General features: G+C 41.6%; 1 protein-coding gene and 1 pseudogene across 4 annotated transcripts in view; one reads left to right on the plus strand and one right to left on the minus strand.

Moving 5' to 3' along the window:
- The window catches only part of FGF13 (fibroblast growth factor 13), a 503,351-nt gene that overhangs the window by 128,304 nt on the left and 349,325 nt on the right, over positions 1–25,722 (minus strand). The gene's annotated exons all lie outside the window — the stretch shown is intronic.
- Positions 12,503–13,055, plus strand: LOC114905967 (annotated as a pseudogene).

Genomic DNA, 25,722 nt, shown 5'->3' on the forward strand with positions numbered 1-25,722 from the left:
CCTATAGCTTAAAGTATACTTAATGGCCCATCTCCCAGGACCCTGCCCCCTGAGCAATGAAGTTAAGCTAAAATACCTTCATTTACCCTAATAGGAAACATCCTGCCCAGGCTCACCTGTGAATGGCAGCAGGAAAGAAGACATTAACACACGTCCTCCGGAGGCTGGCAGGAACCAGGAAATATTTGCAATAACGTATTGCCTTTTTAATTTTACCTCCTCACCCCCCCCCCCCATCTTTGCTCTGTAAAAGAAACTAGCATCCTGACGGGGGCAAGGTGGGACACTTTGGGACACTAGTCCACCGTCTTCTCAGTCTTCTGGCTTTCCAAATAAAGTCACCATTCCTTGCCCGAACACCTTGTCTCTCAATTGATTGGCCTATCGTGCAGCGAGCTGTATGGACTCCGTAACAATTTGCTAGGTCAAAGTGCTTTTCAAAGGCAAGAATAAAAATGCCTTGCATGCCTGCCGGTGTGATGATTATTACATGTACTGTCTCTCCCCTATTTGCTCACTTAGTCATCCCTTCAAGACTGTCAGACCTATTAGGCATGGCTTCCCCTTACAGAAACTCATTACATGTGTTGCCTTTGACCAGGTAGGACTCTGTGATCCTGTCCTCCAGTATACACTCCACCAGCTTATTTGACATCGAAAGTCAGACTCCCTCATCTCACTCATACCGTGCCAGGCACTCTGACCCCATGCCCAATTGTCATATAGCAGAAAGAAGCCAAGACATATTTCAAAACAAATCAAGGTATATACAATGTGAGTTAGAGATGGCCTGAAGGGAATTCCAGAAAAAATGTCGCCACATGAAAACAGAGAAGTGCTATGTTGTCATGGTTAAGAGAGCTGGTTCAGCAGTCAGACGGGCTTGGATTTGAATCCTCCCTCTGCCCCTAACAGCTGTGAGGCCTGGAACAACTCATAATCTCTTTGAGCCTACTGAAAACCCTTCCATGTCTCCCCATTGCCCCAGAGATAGCGTCACCATCCCCAAGGCGACTGTCAAGACCCTGCATGATCTGGCTCGTATGCAACTCTCTTTTCTCTCCGCTCTCAAGCCTTCCTGGACTTGTTTCACATCCTTTGAATGTTCCATGTTCTTTCCTACCAAAGGGACTCTGCATGTGCTATTTCCCCAGCTGGGAATGAAATGCCCACCCCTACTCTACTCTTGCCTAATTCACCTAGTTAACACCCATTCATCCTTCATCTTTCTTGTCCTTTTAGGTGTTCAAGGTCTTCTGCTGGTGTTCGGTAGGCATTCTGTGAGAACTGTTCCTTGAGGCCTGTAGATGTATTTTTGATGTATTAGTGGGAGGAGGTGAGTTCCATGTCCTACTACTCTTTCGTCTTGATTCTCCCTCTCCCATTCATGCTTCAGACCTTAGTTTGAATGTCATACCTCCAGAAAGTTCTTCCTAACCCCACCGCCATGTCCACACAACTGGTTTCTGGACAGCCCCTACGCCCACTGCATCCTATGCCTCTGTGGGCTAGCATCTGACACCAATACTTACATTTTTAAAAATGCAAAGCGGGGATTGTTAAATGTCTGTCTCGCCCATGAGAACAAGGATCTGGTCACCATTTGGTCTAGCACCTAGATTTGTGTAGGTGATCAATAAATACTTATTGGGTACATGAATGAATGACTCTGGGATGTGCTGTTTCTTAGAGGATATCAACTTTATCATGTCACAGAGCGAGAGGTTCCAGAAAGCTAACATCTGCACAGTCGTCAGTTCACTGATGACAAAAGGACTCAGAAAGCAGGAAGAAAACCCTCTCAGAGTAGCAGTTCCCACCTCCCCGCTGACATAATTTCAGGGCAAACCTCCTTCTCTGTTGCTAGCCAGAATGCTACTCTAAGCCAAATAATGCGGCCCACGTTAAGGGAATTTAAATATCTTTTCGACGTTGCACATGATTTATAATGTCTGCAAAGGCAGAGCTGAGATGGTTGATGTTTCCTTACACTGCAAGAAATTAAGGTGTCTATTTTCCCCAGCAGGTGTGCGAATACTGTAAATGCAATTAATGCTAATGACAGCACGTGCCCGCCAAGAGAGCAAAGTGAACGAGGGAGGTTGTTCCTGTTATAATCTTCTCGCAACTTCCCATTGCCTCAGCAAGGAGGATGCGGCTTCCTTTTCTGCCTCTTAAGATACGAGCAATAATCTCACTCTCAGTTTCCATGTCTTTTACCCAAGACAGGTATAAGTTCCCTATAAACCCATTTTGAGCAGAGTAACACTGAACGCGGTGTTCTGGCATTCAACTCTGCTTCTCATGCTTTCATGTGTGTACAGATCCCCTGCGTATCTCGGTAAAATGTAAATTCTCACAGGCCTGGGATCCTTCATTTCATGCCGTGGGTTCACAGACCAGACTTTGAGAAGGGAGGTCCTAATGGATACTTTAGCCTTTTTTGGTATCATCAGTAGTAAATGATGTGCTCAATGATCATTCTGACGCCCTGAAAATTCCTTCTGAACCATCCCCCAAAGAGCAGAAATTCAAGACATCAACTTGAAATCTTGGGGGCCACAGTTAAGGATTCCCCAGTAAAGCAACTCTCTGGAAAGCTAAGGGCTGTTTCAAGCTTGGAGTAGGATGGCTACAAGCAGAAGCTGTAGTCAAAACAGGCATGGACCTCCTGGTCCAGCCATTTACAAGCTGTGTGACCTTGGCCAGGGCATTTATCCTTACTGAGCATCAATTTTCTCACCTGTGAAAAGGGATGATAATTGCTGAGGGAATTTCGAGGATTAGAGACTAGAGATATAGTGCAGAGCCTGGCAGTGACTGTATTACCACAGCCAAGCGTCATCTTGGCCCCATAAAACCTGGTTGCATTTAAGACCCATGCTAGCTGGCCAACTAAGCTGACCTTTGTGGAGGGAAGCTGCCACAGGGAAGGGGGCCCCTGCCCAGAGAAGGGGGCCTCCGGAGGGACTGCAAAGTTACAGACGTTTGGGACTTGGTCCTTAGCCCTTTGAGATCACGACTGTCATCGGCCCCATCAGGAACAGCGTCTTGGAAACCCAGCATCACCCACCGGCCCCTTTCTACTCACAGCCACCCTTTCAGGCCCGGCTATTTAGGTACCTATCATTTTACCTTCAGACACCATCAAACACTTTCTTAGAACTAGAACATCCTTCTCTCTATGGAATTTGGAAAGTTTTATAGTTTTTTAGGCATGCATTTCATTATCTGATGTATAAGCTCTGGAGTCAGATGGTCCAAATTTCATGTCTGACATGTAGTTTCTTTTTTTTTTTTTTTCGGTACGCGGGCCTCTCCCTGTTGTGGCCTCTCCCGTTGCGGAGCACAGGCTCCGGACGCGCAGGCTCAGCGGCCATGGCTTACGGGCCCAGCCGCTCCGCGGCATGTGGGATCTTCCCGGACCGGGGCACGAACCCGTGTCCCCTGCATCGGCAGGCGGACTCCCAACCACTGCGCCACCAGGGAAGCCCTGTAGTTTCTTTTAACTTCTATGCTGTTCAGAGTCAGGATAGAGGTTACCCTTAGAAGTTAGTGACCAGAGTGGCTCTTTTTGGGGTGCTGTTAATGTTCTGCTTCTTCACCTAGGTGGTCATTATTTAGGTGTGTTCAGTGCGTAAATATTAATCACTAATTACATATGCAATCTTCTGTATATGTATTATACTTTACTATAAATTTTAAAACATGCCATTCATATTAACTCATCTACAAAGACTAGGCAATGATGGGAATAAATGCTTTTATGTTCAAAAAGTGAGAGTAAGTAGGATAGTTTAAAAAACAAATCTCGCAAGCAGCCAGTCTCCGTGCCAGCAGCCTAGGAGGTGACATCTCATTAATCCTCCCCGTCAGCCCACTTCCTTTTATTTTGGTCTATGTGAAAAAAAGGCACGAAGCAGATTCATGGAAGCCTAGAACTCCTGTGAGAAGAGTAGGAAGGACTGTACAGTTTGGGGTCTGGCAGAGCAGCGCCCAGACTTGCTTGGTTTGGTTCTGTCCCAGGTGGTGTCTAATTGTGTGACACCGCGGGAGCCAACATCCTGCGTCAGCTGCAGGTATGAATCAGCGTGGAGCACCACTCAGCTGACTGTTCTCATCCAATAACGCTGTCACCGAGCTTATCTCTCACGTAGAGAACAATGATACACACTTGATCCATGGCTACCTGGCAAGCCGTCATAAACGGATCCTATTTCATGGCAGTTACTGAGGTTAGGATTTTTTCTTCAAGATATGTTTGTGTGGACACAGGAGCTGCATTGCAAAGGAATCACTGGGTTGGCCAGGGTTTTTCCGGAAAGACCCGATATCTATAGTAGCCCTGACAGCAGCGTGGTGGAGTAGTTAAGCATGTGGCTTTTAGTGTAAGAAAGACCCAGGTTCAAGTCCTTGCTCTGCCACTGACTACCGGTGTGACCTTGCACTAGTTCCCTAACCTCTCTGTGCCTCAGTTTTATTAGAAATGGATCAGGTTGCTTCGAGGTGTGAACAAGATAATGTCTGTAAAGTGTGCCTAGCCCAGGACCTGGCACAGATTTAAACACTCAATAAGTAATTGTTACTGTGGCATCATTATGCCCGTGACTGCCATGGAAAATCAATGAGATAAAATGTAGAAAATGCCTGATGCAAAGTTAGTGCTTGATAAATGTTAACTGTGATCATCTCGAGACCACTGTTTCAGAGATTAGCATTGGTGTGGGAACATCTGGCCCATAGGGAAGCTGGGTATTTTCCTGATTAGCTGGAGTATAATCTGACTTGTAAATGAAGAAAACGAGTTACTGTCCCTGAAAAGGTCTTGCAAAACCCCCGGGGACTGGGGCTGGCTCACCTTGTGCCTGGTTGTCCATGCTGCCCACCTGCAATGAGCCATCCGGTTACAAAGTTGAACATGATCTTTCCCAAGTGTAATCCCTGAAACATTATCCTGGATTTCTCTCACTTTATATTCATTCATATAGCTATTCATTTGCAGGTCTCCTTTAGCACATGATTTCCCCAAACGTGTTCCAAAAATCAATAGTCTTTGAAAATGTATTATTCAGTGAAACAAAAAAGTTATGTGGTCAAATAAGGCAGAAACTCTGCATACTATACCCCTCTTTTGAGATCTGTAACATACACTGGCCTATTGAAGGTTCTGACAAGTCCTACCATTCATGCAATCACTCGTTCATTCATTCATTTAATACAACATGTATTGAGTGCTTACTATTTGCCAGTCACTATTCTAGGCACTGGGAAGAATATAGCAAAGAACAAAACCACCCTACAGGGCACTGTTCAATCCAGTGTTTCCCAACTGCATTCTCTCTGTAGAGACCCTTCATGATTCGGCACCCAATGCCCCACCCTCACTACAGCTAAAATGAGTATCTAGAATCTCCAAAGCCTGGCATTTGATCTCACACCTCTGTGCATCCGCTTTGCCCTCCTCCCCACTGGAATGCTTTTTCTCCCCTCAACCCACTCCCACCGCACTAACCCCATTCTTCCATCTGGATTCTGCTCAAGCTGAAAATTCTCTGAGCAGGTCTCTTAGTTCACGCCACCAGGCTGAAAGAGCACGCCCCTCCTCTGCACTCTCGTTGTGCACAGGGCACACCCTGTACCGTGGCACATTCGTAATGATCTTTTTACTTGTCCATCCTCAACCAGACTCTGCATTCCTAGAAAGAAGTGACCGTGCGCCATCCATCTCTGTATTCCCAGAACTTAACTTGTGTTTGGCTCTCAGTACTGACTCTGCAAACAAGTGTTAAATGTCTGTGCGAATCGGGGCCAACAGTCTAGTGTTATGCAAATAATTTTCCAAAGGCACCAGCTCTTAGCAGGCTCAGCCTGGGAGGGTGTGATTTGGCAAGCGTTGGACTTCAGCCCCGACCGACCCCATCCCCCATCGGCCTGCCACCTTTTCGCCAGCAACCCTGAAATGGAAGAATGGGGTTCCAGGCCGGGGTAGGGGATCTTAGGGGGAACATTAGACTGATTGTCCTGCACAGCCCTTTCAGACCTGAAACACTATATAAATAAACTAAATAAAATAAGTAAACCAAAGAGAACTTTGATGCAATCCTACATATAATTAGCATGTTTCCTTTCTCTTAAGTGATTATTAATTATTAATAATTATTTAAGCGAGATATAATTAATTATTATTATTATATATTATTTAATATAATTATTATTAATTATTATTAACTTGGTTGTACTCCGCTGACGGCCCATTAACCAAATCGGACATTCTGCTGCTCATTTGACTCTAAGGAAGTGCAGCTCATTCTGTAGGATTCCCACTATAATGAAACAAGTTAAAATTGGCCTTACTGCTGTATTTCATTTATATAACTTGGAAATTATAAATAACATTGAGGATTGCCAGATAAAATATAGGATGCCCAGTGAAATTTGAAATTCAGATAACAATGAATTTTTTTAGTATAAGTATGGCCCATGCAATACTTGGGACATACTTATACTAAAAAATTTTGCTGTTCTTTACCTGAAATTCATATTTCACTAGGCATCCTCTATTTTTATTTGCTAAAACTGGCAACCCTATATGTGATGTTTTTGTGTATCAACAGCTATAGGATAGTCAAATTTTCCTGGTACTGTACCTCCAGAAATAATTATAGGGCATTTAAGGGCAGTAATCAGTGGATAAACATGGGAACACCCTCTCTTCTTTCCCTGACATTCAGGATGGAGTAGACAAGGAGAAAGGAGACTGTCATGATTCTGGAAGAGAAAGAAGCTTTTCTCTCTGAAAGGAAGGGAGCAAACTCAGTTTGGAAGGATTTAGAACATCAAGGTTGGGTTGCTAAATTCTGCAGAGGCTGTGATAACAGATCCATTTAAAGTGAAAAGTAGAAAGAGCCTCCGTTTTTGCTATTGATTGGTTAGGTTCTGTTCTCTGTGCTTTCAGAGAAAACGGAAATTGATGACTTCTTTAAAAGCAAGTTTTTCGAATATTACAATGAGGAGAATAAAAGTACCTATGTCTCAGGGCTTTAGCAAGAACTAAACCTGGTAACACATTTTAAGCACCCAACCAGAGAAAAGGTTCCAGAAATTGGAGCTGCTAATATTATTATCATCTCTATTGTTGGTATTATTTCTAAATCTGGAGCAATCTTCTATGAGCTTCCCTTCTTCCAGAATACAACAGGAAGGACTACAACACAGGAATAACTGGTTAGGTGAAGGGCGGGCATAGGGAGCTCGATACCTTACATCTTGTCACTGCTGAATTTGTACTCTCAAATTACAGCACCCCCCAACGACAGCAAAGGTTTTACCCAATTTTTTTTTTTTCCCCCGGGATCTTAGTTCCCCGACCAGGCATCGAACCTGTGACCCCTGCAGTGGAAGTGTGGAGTCTTAACCACTGGACTGCCAGAGAAGTCTCCCCAGACAGAATTTTGATACTGTTTATTTTCAATTATTATGTATTTTGTGTGTCAGTCCTTTAACTCCGTGCTGTTTTCAACCATGTTTAGCACTGGCATTGAGCAAACTTTGCTGGTTTTGTGAGTAAGTTGCAAAGATGTAAAGATGGCCAGAGGTTGGGTCTCATTTTCTATTCAAAAGCATGTTCTGTTCGCCGGATGGTAAATTAGAATCTCAAGTTCTAACACAAATTGATCGACTATGGTTTTGGCCACTTTTTCTTTTACCTCTGTGATTTATTTAACAGGTCATTAGCTTTGGTAACTTTTAAAATCCATGAAGTACTCTAACTACACATATTATAGATCTTGTGTTAGACTGGTGTTACGTCTCATACTATTGGTTACTAACAGGAATCTAGACGAAGTGTCATTCATTGAGTCTTGCCGGCAAAGCTAGTTATGAACGTATATAGAGTGGGCTCAAACCACAGAAGCAGAGAAGACTATTATTTCCCCACCGAGCTAACTGCTGCGTCATTGTGAGTTCAAGGTGATGGCTGGTCTATATTTAGTCCAGAAAAAGGGCCTCACTGAAAAGCTAAAGAGGTGATCAGTTGATACTCAGTAAAGGCAAATGATAGTAGCTGCGTAAAATTTAAAGAGGGATCAGGATTCCAGGAAGCAAGTTAATACAAATAGAACCATGAAATCAGTTAGTCCACCCTTATGGCCTGTGCCCCCCACAGTCTGTACTGTGCCCGAGAACTGGTCCTGATGCACAGTGCTATTCCTCCCAGTGAGGTCGCATGCGGGCCTTCCAGAGAAATCCTGATCTCACTGGGCCCCTAGATGACAGGAGCAAAGTTGGACTTACTGGTGAGTAAGGCAGATGGGCTTCCCAAGTCTCCGGGACCAAGTGGGCGGTGATGGGGGAGAGGAGCAAACATGTCACTGTTCCCACTTGTACATGTTAAGAAACATTAAACATCAATAACAATTGCCCATTAGCCTAAGAACTTTGAAATACTGAACAATCAAATGATGGACATTATCCACTTTTCATAAAGCCATGCTACAATATATTGTTAAGTGGCTAAGGCATTACAACCCAAGTAAAATTTGGACTGTCCATATTCCATAACAGTTTATGTTTATAATCTTCCTTCTTAGCCGTCAATACTTTTGCTAAGGCACAAAAAATAATTTAGGATTAAGCAATTTAATACAAACTGTATTTCATGGAGGAGTTATTTCACAACTTGAGAACACAGACCATTCAGCATCCATCAAGCGTCTACAGAACACACTTAAGGTACCATATGCCGGCAGTAGGACACACCCATGCCTTTATTTTGTTAAGATTCTTTCTAGTTTTTTCGGTTGATTTTGTTAAAGCCAACCCAGAAGGGGTTTTACCTTAACAAGTGTGTACATGGATAGATTCAAATAATCTTCCATACTCTTAACACAAGCCCAATGTACCATACAGTCCAGTGACACCAGTACTACTGTCCTCTGTCCTGTCATTGTGCCACTCCTTTGCTCTAGGCCCTGTCTCAGGACCAGACTTGAAGGAGATGATGATCTACTAGAAGGGAGGAGATAATGGTTTCTACCCACTCCTCATAGGAACGAGTAAAAGTAGGACCGCAATAAGTAACTTGTTTATTTATTTATTTATTTATTCTTTGGCTGTGTTGGGTCTTCGTTGCTGCATGCGGGCTTTCTCTAGCTGCAGCGAGCGGGGGCTACTCTTCCTTGCGGTGCGTGGGCTTCTCATTGCGGTGGCTTCTATTGTCGTGGAGCGCCGGGCTCTAGGTGCGCGGGCTTCAGTAGTTGTGGTTCACGGGCTCAGTAGTTGTGGCTCGTGGGCTCTAGAGCGCAGGTTCCATAGTTGTGGCGCACGGGCTTAGTTGCTCCGTGGCAATGTGGGACCTTCCCGGACCAGGGCTCGAACCCGTGTCGTCTGCATTGGCAGGTGGATTCTTAACCACTGCACCACCAGGGAAGTCCCAGTAACTTATTTTTAAACTTAAAAAGTGAAAGAACTAATAGTGAAGTTTAGCTAGTCAAGGGCTTTGTACATATTAACTCATTTAATCCTGACTTCATTCATGTGAAGGGGGCACTGTATTCTCCCAATTTATAGATGAGGAAACTGAGGTATAGAGAAGTTTAGTACTTTGCCCAAAGTCATCCAACTGGTAAGTAGCAAAATTAAGATTCAAACACAGACAAGTTGGAGCCAGAGGCCATGCTCTTATCCGCCACGCCAAATTGTTACGCCTTCCTAGAGCTTCCATAGCACCTCCACAGAGTTTGGCTTAACCTTACACAGTTGGCACTTAACAGAAATGACTAGAATACAAGGCATGTTATCTAAGTGTCCACTTCCCCCACTTAATGCTGAGGTACTTGAAGCCAAAACCCATGTCTTATTTGTCTCTGTATGCTCCAGGGCCTCACACAGCATCTAGACCTATTGTATGTCCAGAATAAATTTGTTACACGAACTAGTTTGAAATATTAGGCCGATCCCTATGAAATTGACATTGTTACAAGTCAAAATAGTTCTTTTTCAATTTCATTTAGTTCAACCTTCTAGAACACAGACGGCACCTACCAGCTCGGAAGCAAACCTATTCTTCATGTTCTTTCAATGCTTTATTAATTCGTAGCACACTGATACTTACAGGAAGAGACTAACACCATCAGGCAGTTTACTCATCTACCACTGCCAAGACCAGAACATGGAAAAGTTGGTAGCCTGTGATTTACTTATGCAAACATTTCATTGCCTCATTTTCCTCTACTGCAGGTACACAATAATGCCTCAGGGTACCCTACAATACCATTTTTAAAGGTCTCCAAACCAACAATGGCCAGGGCATTAGACGTTTTATCAAGGTGACATCCATCTTACCAATAACTTTCCAAAGCAAGTCTCCACTTCATCCCTATCCCCTTCTCTCATTCATTCATTTATTCATCAAGTAATTTTCAAGCATTTCTTCCAGGCTGGGCCTTGAGGATATAAAAAAAAACACACACACTCAGCTCCCACTGGTGGCTTTTTGTAACTCCTGAGTGGTAATAGCAGCTCGCTCCACGAGATGGCACTCTTAATTCTTCTTTGTATTCCTTTACTACCATGAAAGGTCGTATGATTTTTCCACTGTTGCAAAACAAATAGAACTAAGAGGGTTTTTTTCACGATTGATGTAGCTGACTGCTCATATGAACATATTTCAGACACTTCAAAACAATGGTTTTCTCAGGGACATTCAAATGTTACTTTGGGAGAGGGTGTATGTTGCAACATGGAGGGCATGTTGTGATGTGAAGAGGTTGGAACCTTCTCTTATTGCTGGTCCTGACCAAGAGAGCACGCAGCCTTATGGAAAAGAAAGGCAGCAAGTTGCATAGAGCCCTGCAGGCAAAGAGCACTGCAGCAGAAATGCACTGAGGTAGGCGCTTTGAAATTCCTCATACTCAGCTGCTCCATCCCCACTATTCCTACCCACACTGGTTCCAGATGCCCATGTCCACTCTCACCTCGACCCTCTCTACCAAAGGCACAGGATTCAGCTGAGTTTGGCAAATTTTGACCAATGATTTTAATTCAAGAGAACAGCCTAAGGCTGAAAAGAATAAGTAGGAAAATGACTATTTTTTGAATGCTGAATACTGAGCAGTTTGATAAAGCAAAGTGCTTAGCAAACTTATTTCATTTAATACAAGAACCCTATGAGAAAGTTTTATGTACAAACACTTAAGTAATACCTGATTCTAAGCACTTCACAAATATGATTTCATTTCAATTGATCATCATAACATTCCTATGAGGATATACGCTATTGTTATTTCCCTTCTATGGGAAACTGAGGCATAAAGGGATTACTTGGCTTGCCAAAGGTCTAACAGCTGGGATTCATAGCCAGGAATGTCAAACTCAGTGTCTGGGCTTTTATGCTGCACCTCTGTTTCAGAGAAAAAATATTAGGTCCATTGGATAAGAATGCCCTCAAATTTCTGTTATGAAACTTATAAACTTACCTGACTCTGCACTTTCTCTGTTTGGCTAACATATTTACCAAAACGTCCATGACACAATAAAAAAATCACCTGTCATGCCAAGGACCAGGAAAATCACAATGTGAATTTTAATAAAAGATAATCAACTAATGTCAACATTGAGATGACTTTGATGTTGGAATTATCTGACAAGGATTTTAAAGCAGCCATCATACAAATGCTTAAACAACAATTAGAAATTCTCATGAAACAAATGAAAAAATACAGAATCTCAGAAAAGAAATACAAATTATAAAAAAGAACAAAAGGGAAATTATAAAAATGAAAAATACAATAATGTAAATTTAAAAATCACTGGATGCAATCAATAGTAGATTGATGACAGAGGATAGAATCAGTGAACTTGAGAATGGATCAACAGAATTCACAAAATATGAATAACAGCAATTAAACAGACTGTAAAAAAAAATGAACAGAACCTCAGAGATCTGTGGAACAACAACAGAAGATCCAATATTCATATCATAGGACTCCAAGAAGGAGAGGAAGAAAATGGAACTGAAAAAATGTAAAAACATAAGGGCTAAAAACTTCCGAAGTTTGGTGAAAGATGTAGACCTATAGATTCAAGATGCTGAGCAAACTCCAAATAGTATAAACACAAAGAAATGCATGCCAAGACACATTATAATTAAACTTCTGATGAATAAAGACAAAAAAGAAATCTTGAAAGCAGCCAAACAGAAAGAACACATTACCCAGAGAGAATACCAATTTGACTGACTGCATATTTCTCATCTGAAACCATGAAGAACAGGGGGGAGTTTCACAATCTTTCAAGTGAAATTCAAGAAAACTTTTTCAAGAAAATTCTTTTCTCTGAGGAAGGCCATGCAAAGAGAATGAAAACACTAGCTACAGTCTGGGAGAAAATATTTGCAAACCACATATCTGACTAAAACTACCTAGAGTATCTAGAATATACAGAGAACTGTCAAAGCTCAAGAGTAGCTTTTCCAGTAAACAGCCTGAGGTGACCTCTAAAAATGGTTCGCTATTCACTTGACCCAGAAAACCCCACAAAATCATGCAAGTCAAGAGGTTCAAATCTTTGTGTTCACTTTAAGAACGCTCGTGAAACTCCCCAGGCCATTAAGGGTATGCATATCTGAAAAGCCGCCAAGTATCCGAAGGACGTCACTTTAGAAGCAATGTGTGCCATTCCGTCGTTACAGTGGTGGAGTTGGTAGGTGTGCCCAGGCCAGACAGTGGGGCTGGACGCAGGGTTGGTGGCCCAAAAAGAGTGCTGAATTTTTACTGCACATGCTCAAAAATGCAGTGAGTAACGCTGAACTTAAGGGCTTAGATGTAGATTCTCTGGTCATTGAGCACATCCAGGTGAACAAAGGCCCCAAGATTAGGCACAGGACTTATAGAGCTCATGGTCGGATCAACCCATACATGAGGTCTCCCTGCCACATTGAGATGATCCTTACTGAAAAAGAACAGATTGTTCCTAAACCACAAGAGGAGGTTGCCCAGAAGAAAAAGACATCCCAGAAGAACCTGAAGAAACAAAAACTTATGGCCCGGGAATAAATGTCGCAAAAAATAAATGCAAATAAAAGTAAAAAAACAAAAAAAAACCCAAAAAGCTCAAGAGTAAAAGTCAAAAAATCCAACTGAAAAGAAAATCGGCAAAAGTCAAACAGATATTTCACCAAAGTGGATATACAGAGGGCCAATAAGCACATAAAAAACCATTCAAAATCATTAGCTATCAGGGAAACACAAATTAAAAGCACAATAAGATACCACTGTACACTTAGTAAAATGGCTAAAATAAAAAATAACAAGAGAAAATTCTGGTGATGATGCCAATAACTGGATCACTCATCTATTGCTCTTAAGAATGTAAAATGGTGCAGCCACTCTGGAAAATGGTTTGGCAGTCCCTTAAAAAATTAAACATGCAACTAACTATCAAATGACCCAGTAATTGCACTCCTAAGTATTTAATTTATTGCAGAGAAATGAAAACCCATCTTCACACAAAAATCTGTACAAATATGTTTATAGCAGCTTTACGTGTAAGATCGGAAAACCAGTAGGTAACAGCTCAGATGTTCTTTAATGGGTGAATGGTTATGCAAAGTGTGGTATATCTATATCATGGAACTCAGGAATAAAAAGGAAAAAAATTACTGATATGCACAATACCTGGGTGAATCTCAGGGAATTATGCTGAATGAGAAAAGCCAATTCCCAAAGTTTACATACTGTGTGATTTCACATATATAGCATTCAAGAAATGACAAAATTATGGAAATGGAAAAGAGATTAGTGGTTGCAAGCAGTTAGGGATGGGGGAGGGATGGTGAGAGGGATGCAGGAGGGTGACGTATGCGGTTATAAAAGAGCAACATGAGGGATCCATCTGGTGTTGGAACCGTGTGTAGTCCTAAGAGTGTTGATGCACACACAACTCACACAAGTGATAAAACTGTACAGAATTTAATATGTATACGCACACGCAAGTGCAGGTGGTGCTGTGGAAATCTGGGTACAATCGGCATTTTATAGCAGTGTCAATGTCCTGGGTGGTATATTGTACTGTGTTAATGCAGGATGTGATTGTTAGGGGAAGCTGGGCAGGTCATGCAAAAAAAAATCTCTGTTTATTTCTTGCAACTAACTGCATGTGAATCTACAATTATACCAATAATAATTTCCATTAAAAAAAATCAAGAGTTGCTCAGTCACTTAAGGCTCCATATTCCCCTCTAGCAACCACCTATTTTTTTAGTTTCCCTGCACAACCAGCTTCTGATTTCTCTGTCTCAACTTCCTCGTCCCCAATCAATTCTCAGTCCGCCACAACGGATACTATCACTCCACTGAAATGGCTCTTGCCAAGGCCAACAACGATCTTCTTGTCATTCTATCCCTATCTTTTTCTTTTTTTTTTTTTTTTTTGCAGTACGCGGGCCTCTCACTGCTGTGGCCTCTCCTGTTGCGGAGCACAGGCTCCGAACGCGCAGGCTCAGCGGCCATGGCTCACGGGCCCAGCCGCTCCGCGGCATATGGGATCCTCCCGAACCGGGGCACGAACCCGTGTCCCCTGCATTGGCAGGTGGACTCTCAACCACTGCGCCACCAGGGAAGCCCTCTATCCCTATCTTACTTGATGTCTCACCCTGCTGACTGCTCCTTCCTTCTAGAAACATTCTTTCCCTCTCCGTCTTCACAGGTCACTCCTCAATCTCCCTTTTGGGCTCCTCTTTCTCTATCTGCCTGTTTCTCTTCCTTCCAGATCATTCAGTAATTAACTTCATCAAGACCTGCAAGGTACTCACCACCTTCTCACAGTTAATCATCTACCCTATGTCTTCAATTCACTCTATCCAAACCTTTGACTCAACAATCCATCACTGTATTCACTCTCTTGCAAACAAGCTTAGCTCACTAATTTCTCTCTCCCTCTATCACATCTGCCTTGCAAAGTCCCAACTTCAGTCAACTCTCCTCTCTGCCTACTACATCCCTCTATTTTAGCAGCTGAATATTGTCTGCAAAAACACACAGCAGTGTTGGCAGGTTTCGTTTTAAAATTTAAAACCCTGATTTTAAATTTCAAATGAGCCCTCTATGTTGCCTGAACATCACACCGCTTGCTTTCATGTTCACATTCCTACTGCCAAAACAACGATTTCACAGCTTTCTCTCCCTTCTCAAACCTACAAACAAATCCAACGTCTAACCTTTCGCTCACAGATGATGTTTTAGGCCCACTCAATTGACAAAGGAGCAGCCCTATAGTAAAATGTCCCTGCTTCTCTCTGTGGCTATCTCCTCCACTTGTGCTCAGTGTTCATCGCATCCCCTCTAGCCTTCTAAGGGGTCCCCTTCCTCTCATTATTCCCTCTCTTTCTTGCATCTCAAATTTCTCCCTCTCCCTCTGATCATCTTCAGCAGCAAATGGGCTTGCCTTAGGTATTTGCCATTTTTACAAAAATTCCTTTTACCCTAAATCTCCATTCCACCTGCCACCTCATTTCTCATCCACTTCACAACAAAATCTCTTGTGTAAGTAGTCTGTAGTCACCATTTTGACTTTACATCTCTCATTTTAAAAAATTTATTTATTTATTTATGGCTGTGTTGGGTCTTCATTGCTGCACGCGGGCCTTCTCTAGTTGCGGCGAGCGGGGGCCACTCTACTGCGGTGCGTGGGCTTCTCATTGCGGTGGCTTCTCTTGTTGCGGAGCGCAGGCTCTAGGCGCACGGGCTTCAGTAGTTGTGGCACGCGGGCTCAGCAGTTGCGACTCACGGGTTCTAGAGTGCAGACTCAGTAGTTGTGGCACATGGGCCCAGTTGCTCCGTGGCATGTGGGATCCCCCGGGACCAGGGCTCGAACCCCTGTCCCCTGCATTGGCAGGCAGACTCCCAAGCACTGCACCACCAGGGAAGCCCCTACATCTCTCATTTTTTCCTCAACTCTAATTCCAGTTTCTCTCCTCACCGCTCACTCTACAGACACTGTTTTTGCAAAAGTTATCAATGACCTTCATGTCATCGAAGACAGTGGTCTCTTCTCTGCTCTTAATTTACTTGATTCCCAGCAGGACTTGACATATCTGACTATTCCATCCATTCTAAAACCTGTTCTTCCCTTGGCTTCCAGAACGCTGCACTCTCCTGGTTCTATTTCTATCACACTGGCCTCTCTCCCAAACTGTTTTGCAGCCTCCTTTTCTTCTCATCCTAAGTGACCTCATTCAGTCCTATAGCTTTAAATACTGTCTATGTACTGATGACTCCCAGGTTTACATTTCCGCTCATATCCAACTGCCTACTTGACATTGCCATCTGGATGTCTAATAGGCACCTTAAAACTATCACAGTCAAGTGAGGGGCACCGGCTTGGGGTGTGTGTGCCTGGAGCACTCCAGACTCTGGCCACTTTCAGGAATATCTCCGTGGATTCCCAGCCGGGGGTCGGGCCAAAGCTCCTACATTGGGAGCTCCAAGTCTGAAACACTGAATTAACAGAGAATCTCAGACCCCAGGGAATACTCATCGGAGTGAGGTCTCATGGAGGCCCTCATTTCAGCACCAAGACCCAGCTCTACCCAACAGCCTACAAACTCCAGTGTTGGAAGCCTTAGGCCAAATAACCAGTAAGACAGGAACACAATCCCACTCATAAAAAATAAATAAATAAATAAGATGGCAAAAAAATATGTCACAGATGAAGGAGCAGGTAAAAACCTCTAAGACCAAATAAATGAAGAAGAAATAGGCAATCTCTCTGAAAAAGAATTCAGAGTAATGATAGTAAAGATGATCCACAGTCTTGGAAATAGAATGGAGGCATGGATTGAGAAAATACAAGAAATGTTTAACAATGATCTAGAAGATCTAAAGAACAAACAAACAGAGATGGACAACACAATAACTGAAATGAAAAATACACTAGAGGGAATCAATAACAGAATGACTGAGGCAGAAGAACGAATAAGTGAGCTGGAAGACAAAATGGTGGAAATAACTGCCAAGGAGCAGAATAAAGAAAAAAAAGAATGAAAAGTATTGAAGACAATCGCAGAGACCTCTGGCACAACACTAAAGGCACCAACATTCGAATTATAGGGGTCCCAGAAGAAGAAGAGAAACAGAAAGCATCTGAGAAAGTATTTGAAGAGATTATAGTTGAAAACTTCCCTAACATGGGAAAAGAAATAGTCACCCATGTCCAGGAAGCATAGAGAGTCCCATACAGGATAAACCCTAGGAAAAACACAGCAAGACACATATTAATCAAAGTAACAAAAATTAAATTCAAAGAAAAAAATATTAAAAGCAGCAAGGGAAAAACAAAAAATAACATAGAAAGAAATCCCCCTAAGGTTATCAGCTGACTTTTCAGCAGAAACTCTGCAGGCCAGAAGGGAGTGGCAGGATATAGTTAAAGTGATGAAAGAGAAAAACCTACAACCAAGATTACTCTACCCGGCGAGGATCTCATTCAGATTTGATGGAGAAATCAAAAGCTTAACAGACAAGCAAAAGCTAAGAGAATTCAGCACCACCAAACCAGCTTTACAACAAATGCTAAAGGAACTTCTCTGGGCAGGAGCCAGAAGAGAAGGAAAAGACTTACAATAACAAACCCAAAACAATTAAGAAAATGGTAATAGGAACATACATAGTGATAATTACCTTAAATGTAAATGGATTAAATACTCCAACCAAAAGACATAGACTGGCTAAACAAAACAAAGACCCATACAAAAACAAGACCCATATATATGCTGTCTACGAGAGACCCACTTCAGACCTAGGGACACATACAGACTGAAAGTGAGGGGATGGAAAAAGGTACTCCACGCATATGGAAATCAGAAGAAAGCCAGAGTAGCAATACTTATATCAGACAAAATAGACTTTAAAATGAAGACTGTCGCAAGAGACAAAGAAGGACACTGCATAATGATCAAAGGATCAATTCAAGAAGAAGATATAACAATTGTAAATATACATGCACCCAACGTACAATCACCTCAAAGCAAGTGCTAATAGCCATAAAAGGAGAAATAGACTTAACACAATAATAGTGTGGGACTTTATCACCCCACTTACATCAATAGTCAGATCATCCAGACAGAAAATCAATAAGGAAACACAGGTGCTAAATGACACATTTGACCAGATGGACTTAGTTGATATTTATAGAGCATTCCATCGGAAAGCAGCAAAATACACATTCTTTTCATGTGCACATGGAACATTCTCCAGGATACATCACATGCTGGGTCACAAAGTGAGCGTTGGCAAATTTAAGAAAACTGAAATCATATCAAGCATCTTTTGCAACCACAACGTTATGAGGCTAGAAATCAACTACAAGAAAAAAACTGCAAAAAAATAAACACGTGAAGGCTAAACAATATGCTAATAAACAACCAATGGATCACTCAAGAAATCAAAGAAATTAAAAAATACCTAGAGACAAATGAAAACAAAAACATGATGATCCAAAACCTATGGGATGCATCAAAAGCAGTCCTAAGAGAGAAGTTTATAGCGATACAAACTTACCTCAGGAAACAAGAAAAACCTCAAATAAACAACCTAACCTTACACTTAAAGCAACTAGAGAAAGAAGAACAAACAAAATCCAAAGTTAGTAGAAGGAAAGAAATCTTAAAGATCGGAGCAAAAATAAAGGAAATAGAGATGAGGAAAACAATAGGAAACTTCAATTAAACTATAAGCTGGTTCTTTGAAAAGATAAACAACATTGATAAACGTTTAGCCAGACTCATCTATAAAAAAATTGGAGAGGGCCCAAAGCAATAAAATCAAAAATGAAAAAGGAGAAGTTACAAGCAACCCCACAGAAATACAAAGAATCATGAGACTACTCTGAGCCACTATATGCCAATAAAATGGACAACCTATAAGAAATGGATACATTCTTAGAAAGGTACAATCTCTCAAGACTGGACCAGGGAGAAACAGAAAATATGAACAGACCAAATTGCCAGCACTGAAATTTAAACAGTAGTTTAAAAACTCCTAATAAACAAAAGTCCAGGACCAGATGGTTACATGGGTAAATCCTACCAAACATTTAGAGAGGAGTTAACAGCTATCCTTCTGAAACTATTCCAAAAAATTGCAACATGTGTTCCTTTTGGAAGGAACACTTCCGAATTCATTCTATGAGGCCACAATCACCCTGATACCAAAAAGAGGCAAAAATATCACAAAAAAAGAAAATTACAGGCCAATATCACTGATGAACATACATGCAAAAATCTTCAACAAAATACTAGCAAACCGAACACAATGATACATTAAAAGGATCATACATCATGATCAAGTGGGATTTATCCCAGGGATGCAAGGATTTTTCAATATCCACAAATCAATCAATGTGATACACATTAACAAATTGAAGAATAAACACCATATGATCATCTCAATAGATGCAGAAAAAATTTTTTGATAAAATTCAACATCCATTTATAATAAAAACTCTCCAGAAAATGGGCACAGAGAGAATATACCTCAACATAATAAAGGTATGATACACCCATAGCTGACTTCATACTCAAAGGTGAAAAGCTGAAAGCATTCCCTCTCGAATAGGAACAAGACAAGGATGCCAACTCTCACCACTTTTATTCAACATAGTTTTGGAAGTCCTAGCCACAGCAATCAGAGAAGAAAAAGAAATAAAAGAATATAAATTCGAAAATAAGTAAAACGTTCACTGTTTGGAGGTGACATGATCCTGTGCATAGAAAATCCTAAAGACACTACCAGAAAACTACTAGAGCTCACCAGTGAATCTGGTAAAGTTGCTGGTACAAAATAAATATACAGAAATCTGTTGCATTTCTATACACTGACAATGAAATATCAGAAAGAGAAACTAAGGAAACACTCCTATTTACTATCACATTAAAAAAGACACCTAGGAATAAGCCTATCGAAAGAGGCAAAAGACCTGTACTCTGAAAACTATAAGACATTGATGAAAGAACTGAAAACCATACAAACAGATGGAAAGATATATTGTGTCCTTGCACTGGAAGAGTCAATATTGTTAAAATGACTGTACTACCCAAGGCAATCTACAGATCCAATGCAATCCCTATCAAATTACCAATGGCATTTTTCACAGAAATGAAACAAAAAATTAAAATATTTGTATGGAAACACAAAAGACCCCAAATAACCAAAACAATCTTCAGAAAGAATAACAGAAACATAACTGGAAGAATCATGCTCTCTGACTTCAGACTATACTACAAAGATACAGTCATCAAAGCAGTATGGTACTGACACAAAAACAGACATGTAGATCAATGGAACAGGATAAAAAGCCCAGAGATTAAATCCACATAGTTATGGTCAATTAATCTATGACAAAGGGGGCAAGAATATACAATGGAGAAAAGACAGTCTCTTCAATAAGTGGTGCTGGGGAAAGTGGACAGCTACATTTAGAAGAATGAAATCAAACATTCTCTAACACCATATACAAAAATAAACTCAAAATGGATCAAAGACCTAACTGTAAGACCAGGTACTATAAAACTCCTAGAGGAAAACATAGGCAGAACACTCTTTGACATAAATTGCAGCAATATTTTATTGGATCCATCTCCTAGAGTAATGGAAATAAAAATAAAAATAAACAAATGGGGCATAATCAAACTTAAAAGCTTTTGCACAACAAAGGAAACCATAAACAAAACAAAAAGACAATCTGCGGTCTAGGAGAAAATATGCAAATGATGCAACCAACAAGGGATTAATTTCTAAAATATAAAAACAGCTCATACAAATTAATATTGTTAAAAAACAAACAACTTAATCAAAAAATGGGCAGAAGACCTAAATAGACATTTCTCCAAAGAAGACATACACACAGTCAACAAGTGCATGAAAAGATGCTCAATATCGCTAATTATTAGAGAAATGCAAATCAAAACTACAATGAGGTATCACCTCACACCGGTCAGAATGGCCATCATTAAAAATCTACAAACAATAAATGCTGGAGAGGGTGTGGGGAAATGGGAACTTTCCTACACTGTTGATGGGAATGTAAATTGGGCAGCCACTATGGAAAACAGTATGAAAGTTCCTTAAAAAACTAAAACTAGAACTACCATATGATCCAGCAATCCCACTCCTGGGCATATATCTGGAGAAAACTCTAATTCAAAAAGATACATGCACCCCAATGTTCATAGCAGCACTATTTATAATAGCCAATACATGGAAACAACCTAAGTGTCCATTGACAGATGAATGGATAAAGAAGATGTGGTATATATATAGACAATGGAATATTACTCAGCCATAAAAAAGAATGAAATAATGCCATTTGAAGCAACATGGATAGACCTAGAGATTATCATACAAAGTGAAGTAAGTCAGAAAGAAAAAGACAAATATATGATATCGCTTATATGTGGAATCTAAAAAAGTGATGCAAATCAACTTTTTTACAAAACAGGAACAGACTCGCAGACATAGAAAACAAACTTATGGTTACCAAAGGGGATAGTGGGGTGGGGAGGGAGAGAGAAATTAGGAGTTTGGGATTAACATATACACACTACTGTTTATAAAATAGATAACCAACAAGGACCTACTGTATAGCACAGGGAACTATGTTCAATATCCTGTAATAACCTATAATGGAAAGGAATCTGAAAAAGAATATACATATGTGTGTGTGTGTGTATGTGTGTGTGTGTGTGTGTGTGTGTGTGTGTGTGTGTGTGTGTATAACTGAATCACTTGGCTGTACACCTAAACTAACACAACATTGTAAATTAACTATATTTCAATTTTAAAACATGGCTAAAAAAATCGTATCATTCATTTCCTTACTTAAAATCTTCCAGGGACTACCCAAGAGACTTAGAATAAAATCTAAACTCCCTTTCCTCCCTATTTTCCCAACCAGTCCTGTGGGAAAAGCCAGGGAGGGATTTCACCCTCCACTTTCCAGAAAACAAACTGGGGAAGAGGGCAAGGGAACCAACATATAAACACCCACTCTACATCTGCACTGGAGGAGGAGAAGGTTGTTTTATTTGTAGGAAATTAAAAGCCCTTGGCAGTTCTTTACCAAGCCTGGGTCAAATAGTCTGGCATCTCCAGGGTCTTCCCGGGGGACTGATTCCCATGTTTCTCTAATCTGAAGCCCCTGCTTCAAGTGGGCTGGTTTCTCCAAGGTGTTACAGTGAGCCAGAGAACTTCCTGCCTCCAAGAATTTGTTAGAATTCCCCCAACCATCTCTTTACCTCACTTCCTACTGTCCTTTCTCACCACCCAGCAAAATGCAACCATCATTCACTACCGTGGCCAGAGGGCAGCACTGACAAAAGGAAAGGTAATGAAAACCTTGGCCTTCTGTCTTCTGGTCCAGCTAGATCTGCAACTAAGTAGCTGTGTGACTCTGGGCAAGCCACATAACCACTCTGAGGCTTAATGTTATTGAAATGGTCCCTGTTAACACTAAGATTCCAAAATCAACTGCTAGTTTTCAAGTTGCAATACATTACCAGTTCTACTAGCACCAGGTCAAAGAGAGGAAATGTAATAGTTTTATAAGAAGTAAACAAAGGGCTTCCCTGGTGGTGCAGTGGTTGAGAGTCCACCTGCCGATGCAGGGGACACGGGTTCGTGCCCCAGTCCGGGAAGATCCCACATGCCGCGGAGCGGCTGGGCCCGTGAGCCATGGCCGCTGAGCCTGCGCGTCCGGAGCCTGTGCTCCGCAATGGGAGAAGCCACAACAATGAGAGGCCCGTGTACCACAAAAAAAAATTAAAAATAAATAAAGAAATAAACAAAAAAGAAATCATTGGGACTTTCCTCTTTTTCCTTGGGAAACCTTCATGGGTAACCAATGATTCAATCTTTCTTTAGTGAGACAGGGAAATCTTTAAGCTCCTGAACCAAACTGCCAGTATCTGCTCACTTACTAGCTTCCATTTGCAAGAGTTTGAGACTAATTTCTTTAAAGTGGTGGATCCTGCTTGACTTTTCAAAGCAGAAGATTTTTCCTCATTATCTGCACTGTGAAAATGTTTTAAAAGAAATTAAATGAGGAACGATTACTTGCTATTTGAATTAGCCCTTAATCACCCAGAGCTCCAGGGATGCGCTGTCTCTGGTGGCCCAGATTTTGCTGCACAGAGAAAGTACGCTGGGCAAACCCAAACTGCCTGCCCAGTGCCCAAGCCTAAGTAAGGCTTCACAGCCTTTCAGCCTCTTTCCTCTCCTATATCCTATCCATCATCTGGTCCTGGATCTACCCAGAAACACTTCCTAGATATGTTCAGACCCAAAGAGCCAGTCCTTCCCCCTTCACCTATCTTAATGCTTTTTGTTTGTTTGTTTTCACATCTCTGTGCCTTTGTCCTTTGCCTTTAATAAAATCTCTGCCTCTGATATCCAGGCTTAGTTCCCATTCCACCCTCTCATATGTAGCTGAAATTGCCCCTCCTCTGTGAAGTCTCCGCCCCTACCCTTCCTAAAATGAGCAGGAGCGTCTCACAGTAACTTTCAGAGGTTCCCCGTCAGGGCTGTCTTCTTTATCTCTGTATCGCCAGCATCTGGCACAAGGCTGGTGAATTTGCAAAGTAGAGTTGACCCTTGAACAACACGAGTGTGAACTGCGCAGGTCCACTTACACGCGAATATTTTTTTCACTAGATACATAGTACGGTACATGCTAGATGATCCACGATTGGTTGAACCTGCAGATGCAGAACCTAGGATACAGCCAGCCAACTATCAAGTTCTAGGCAGATTTCTGACTCTGTGGAGGGTCGGTGCCCCTAATCCCCCCATTGTTCAAGGGTCAGCAGCACTTACTCACTGTCTATTGAGCACGAGAATGGATCCTCGGAACCTGGATTTGCACATGCAGGAAACAAAAGTTCTACTTCCTTGGCCTGATGCTTACTATGATGTCAAAGCCCGCCTTCTGTATGTCACTGTTCACTGGCCGCTTTCTTTAGGGAAGTCCTTTTCCTCTACTATTGATTGTGGTAATGCATTTGAACTGATGTCCAAAGACTTAACAGCTGTTTTGTACTTGACTGCAATCAAAGGAGGCAGGAACCAGGCTAATGTGGACTGTTGACCTGGAAGGCTCCCTCGGTGGTCTGAATTGTAATATCTTGATGTCTGCAGCAACACTTTTAACTTCTGTACAAAGCAAGATATATAAGAACAGTCAAGCTGGTTTTGTCACTCTAATGACCCCAATTGGAATTTGCCAGTAAAACAAGAAGAAAATCTCCATGAGCATTCGGCTAGAAAAGTAAAAAGCAATTAAAAAGGGTTCATTTGTTAGTTGTCTACATTTCTCAACTTTTCCCCAGGACATATTTAAAATCTGCGAATTTTGACAGGAAAGACATTAGCTTTGATCTGTGGTCTGGATATCAAAACGTTTACCATAGTTAAAATGTTGGCTCCTTAAAACGTAATTAATCCTTAGCCCCTTCACCCCTTTTTAAACTCTTCAAATTTATGCAATTTCACCCAAGAGTGCCTATAACTTAACTGTATCCCAAGGAATTAATTTTCAGGGGCATACGTTGAGTGGTGTTTCTAGTTTCTCACAATCATACCATCTTTCTCCTTCTAAAAGCTCAGTCTTCTCTACAGGAGGACCAAGATGCATCTCTGCATTGCTCCATAGTGCACGGTAGGGCATCTAGCATAGATTCTGCCCTCTCTGAGTTGTAGCCGATGACAACACAGTAACAATAATGAATATAATAAACATGCATTGACACCAACTATAGTTTCTGTAACTTTTGCTATTAAATCTTAGGATCTCTGTAAGATAAGGGTTATTATCCCTATTGTGTGTGCATGAGGAAACTGGGCTTTAAGAGATTTTCAGTGTCTTGCCCCAAATTGCAGTTAGTGGGTGGCAGAGCCAGGAAACAAACCCATGTCTCTCTGTCCCCAAAGCCAAGACACTTTTTTCTCTTACAGGAACCTCTGACCAAAATGGATTGCTTCATCTCATTTCTGTTCTGCAGGTGAACAAACTGAGTCCTAGAGAAGGTCAGTGAACATGTCCAAGGTCACATCAAAAGGAAGTGTTTTGAGTAACTTCAAACCCGGTTCTGTGAGATTCCTAAGTTCTTGCGATCTCTCTCATACTACCCTGTTTACACGAATGGATGGACCTCAGTTGACCTGAGACTGATCTCATGGGGTGTCAGGGTAGCTTGGGGACTGGAGGGCGCAATGGGTGAGTGGCCATATTTTAAAAGGTAGGAGGGGAGGGTAGCCACCATCTTATCTTCCTATTCCTTAGTGACTCAGTTTGGCCCTGGGCAGCCTGATTCCCTGTGGTTCAGAGCACTGGTGGGGGACGCTGATTCTCACACAAGATATGTACACATCCTAATCCCTGAACCTGTGAACATTTTGCCATATTTGAAAAAAGAGGCAGATGTCATTAAATTAAGGATCTTGAGATGAGATCATCCTCAATTATCTGGGTGGGCCCTAAATCCAATTACAAATGTCCTTATAAAGGAAAGGCAAGGGATATTGGAGAAAGAGGAGAAAAAGACACAGTAGAAGAGGAGGTGATATGAAGACAGAGGCGTAGATTAAAGTGATGAAGTTACAAACCAAGGAACACCAAGGAATGCCTGAAGCCACCCCAAACTAGAAGAGGCAAGGAACAGATCCTCTCCTA

The sequence above is a fragment of the Monodon monoceros genome, unplaced genomic scaffold (assembly GCF_005190385.1).
Source record: "Monodon monoceros isolate NGI ecotype Baffin Bay Population unplaced genomic scaffold, NGI_Narwhal_1 Super_Scaffold_22, whole genome shotgun sequence".
NCBI classification, from domain to species: Eukaryota; Metazoa; Chordata; class Mammalia; order Artiodactyla; family Monodontidae; genus Monodon; species Monodon monoceros.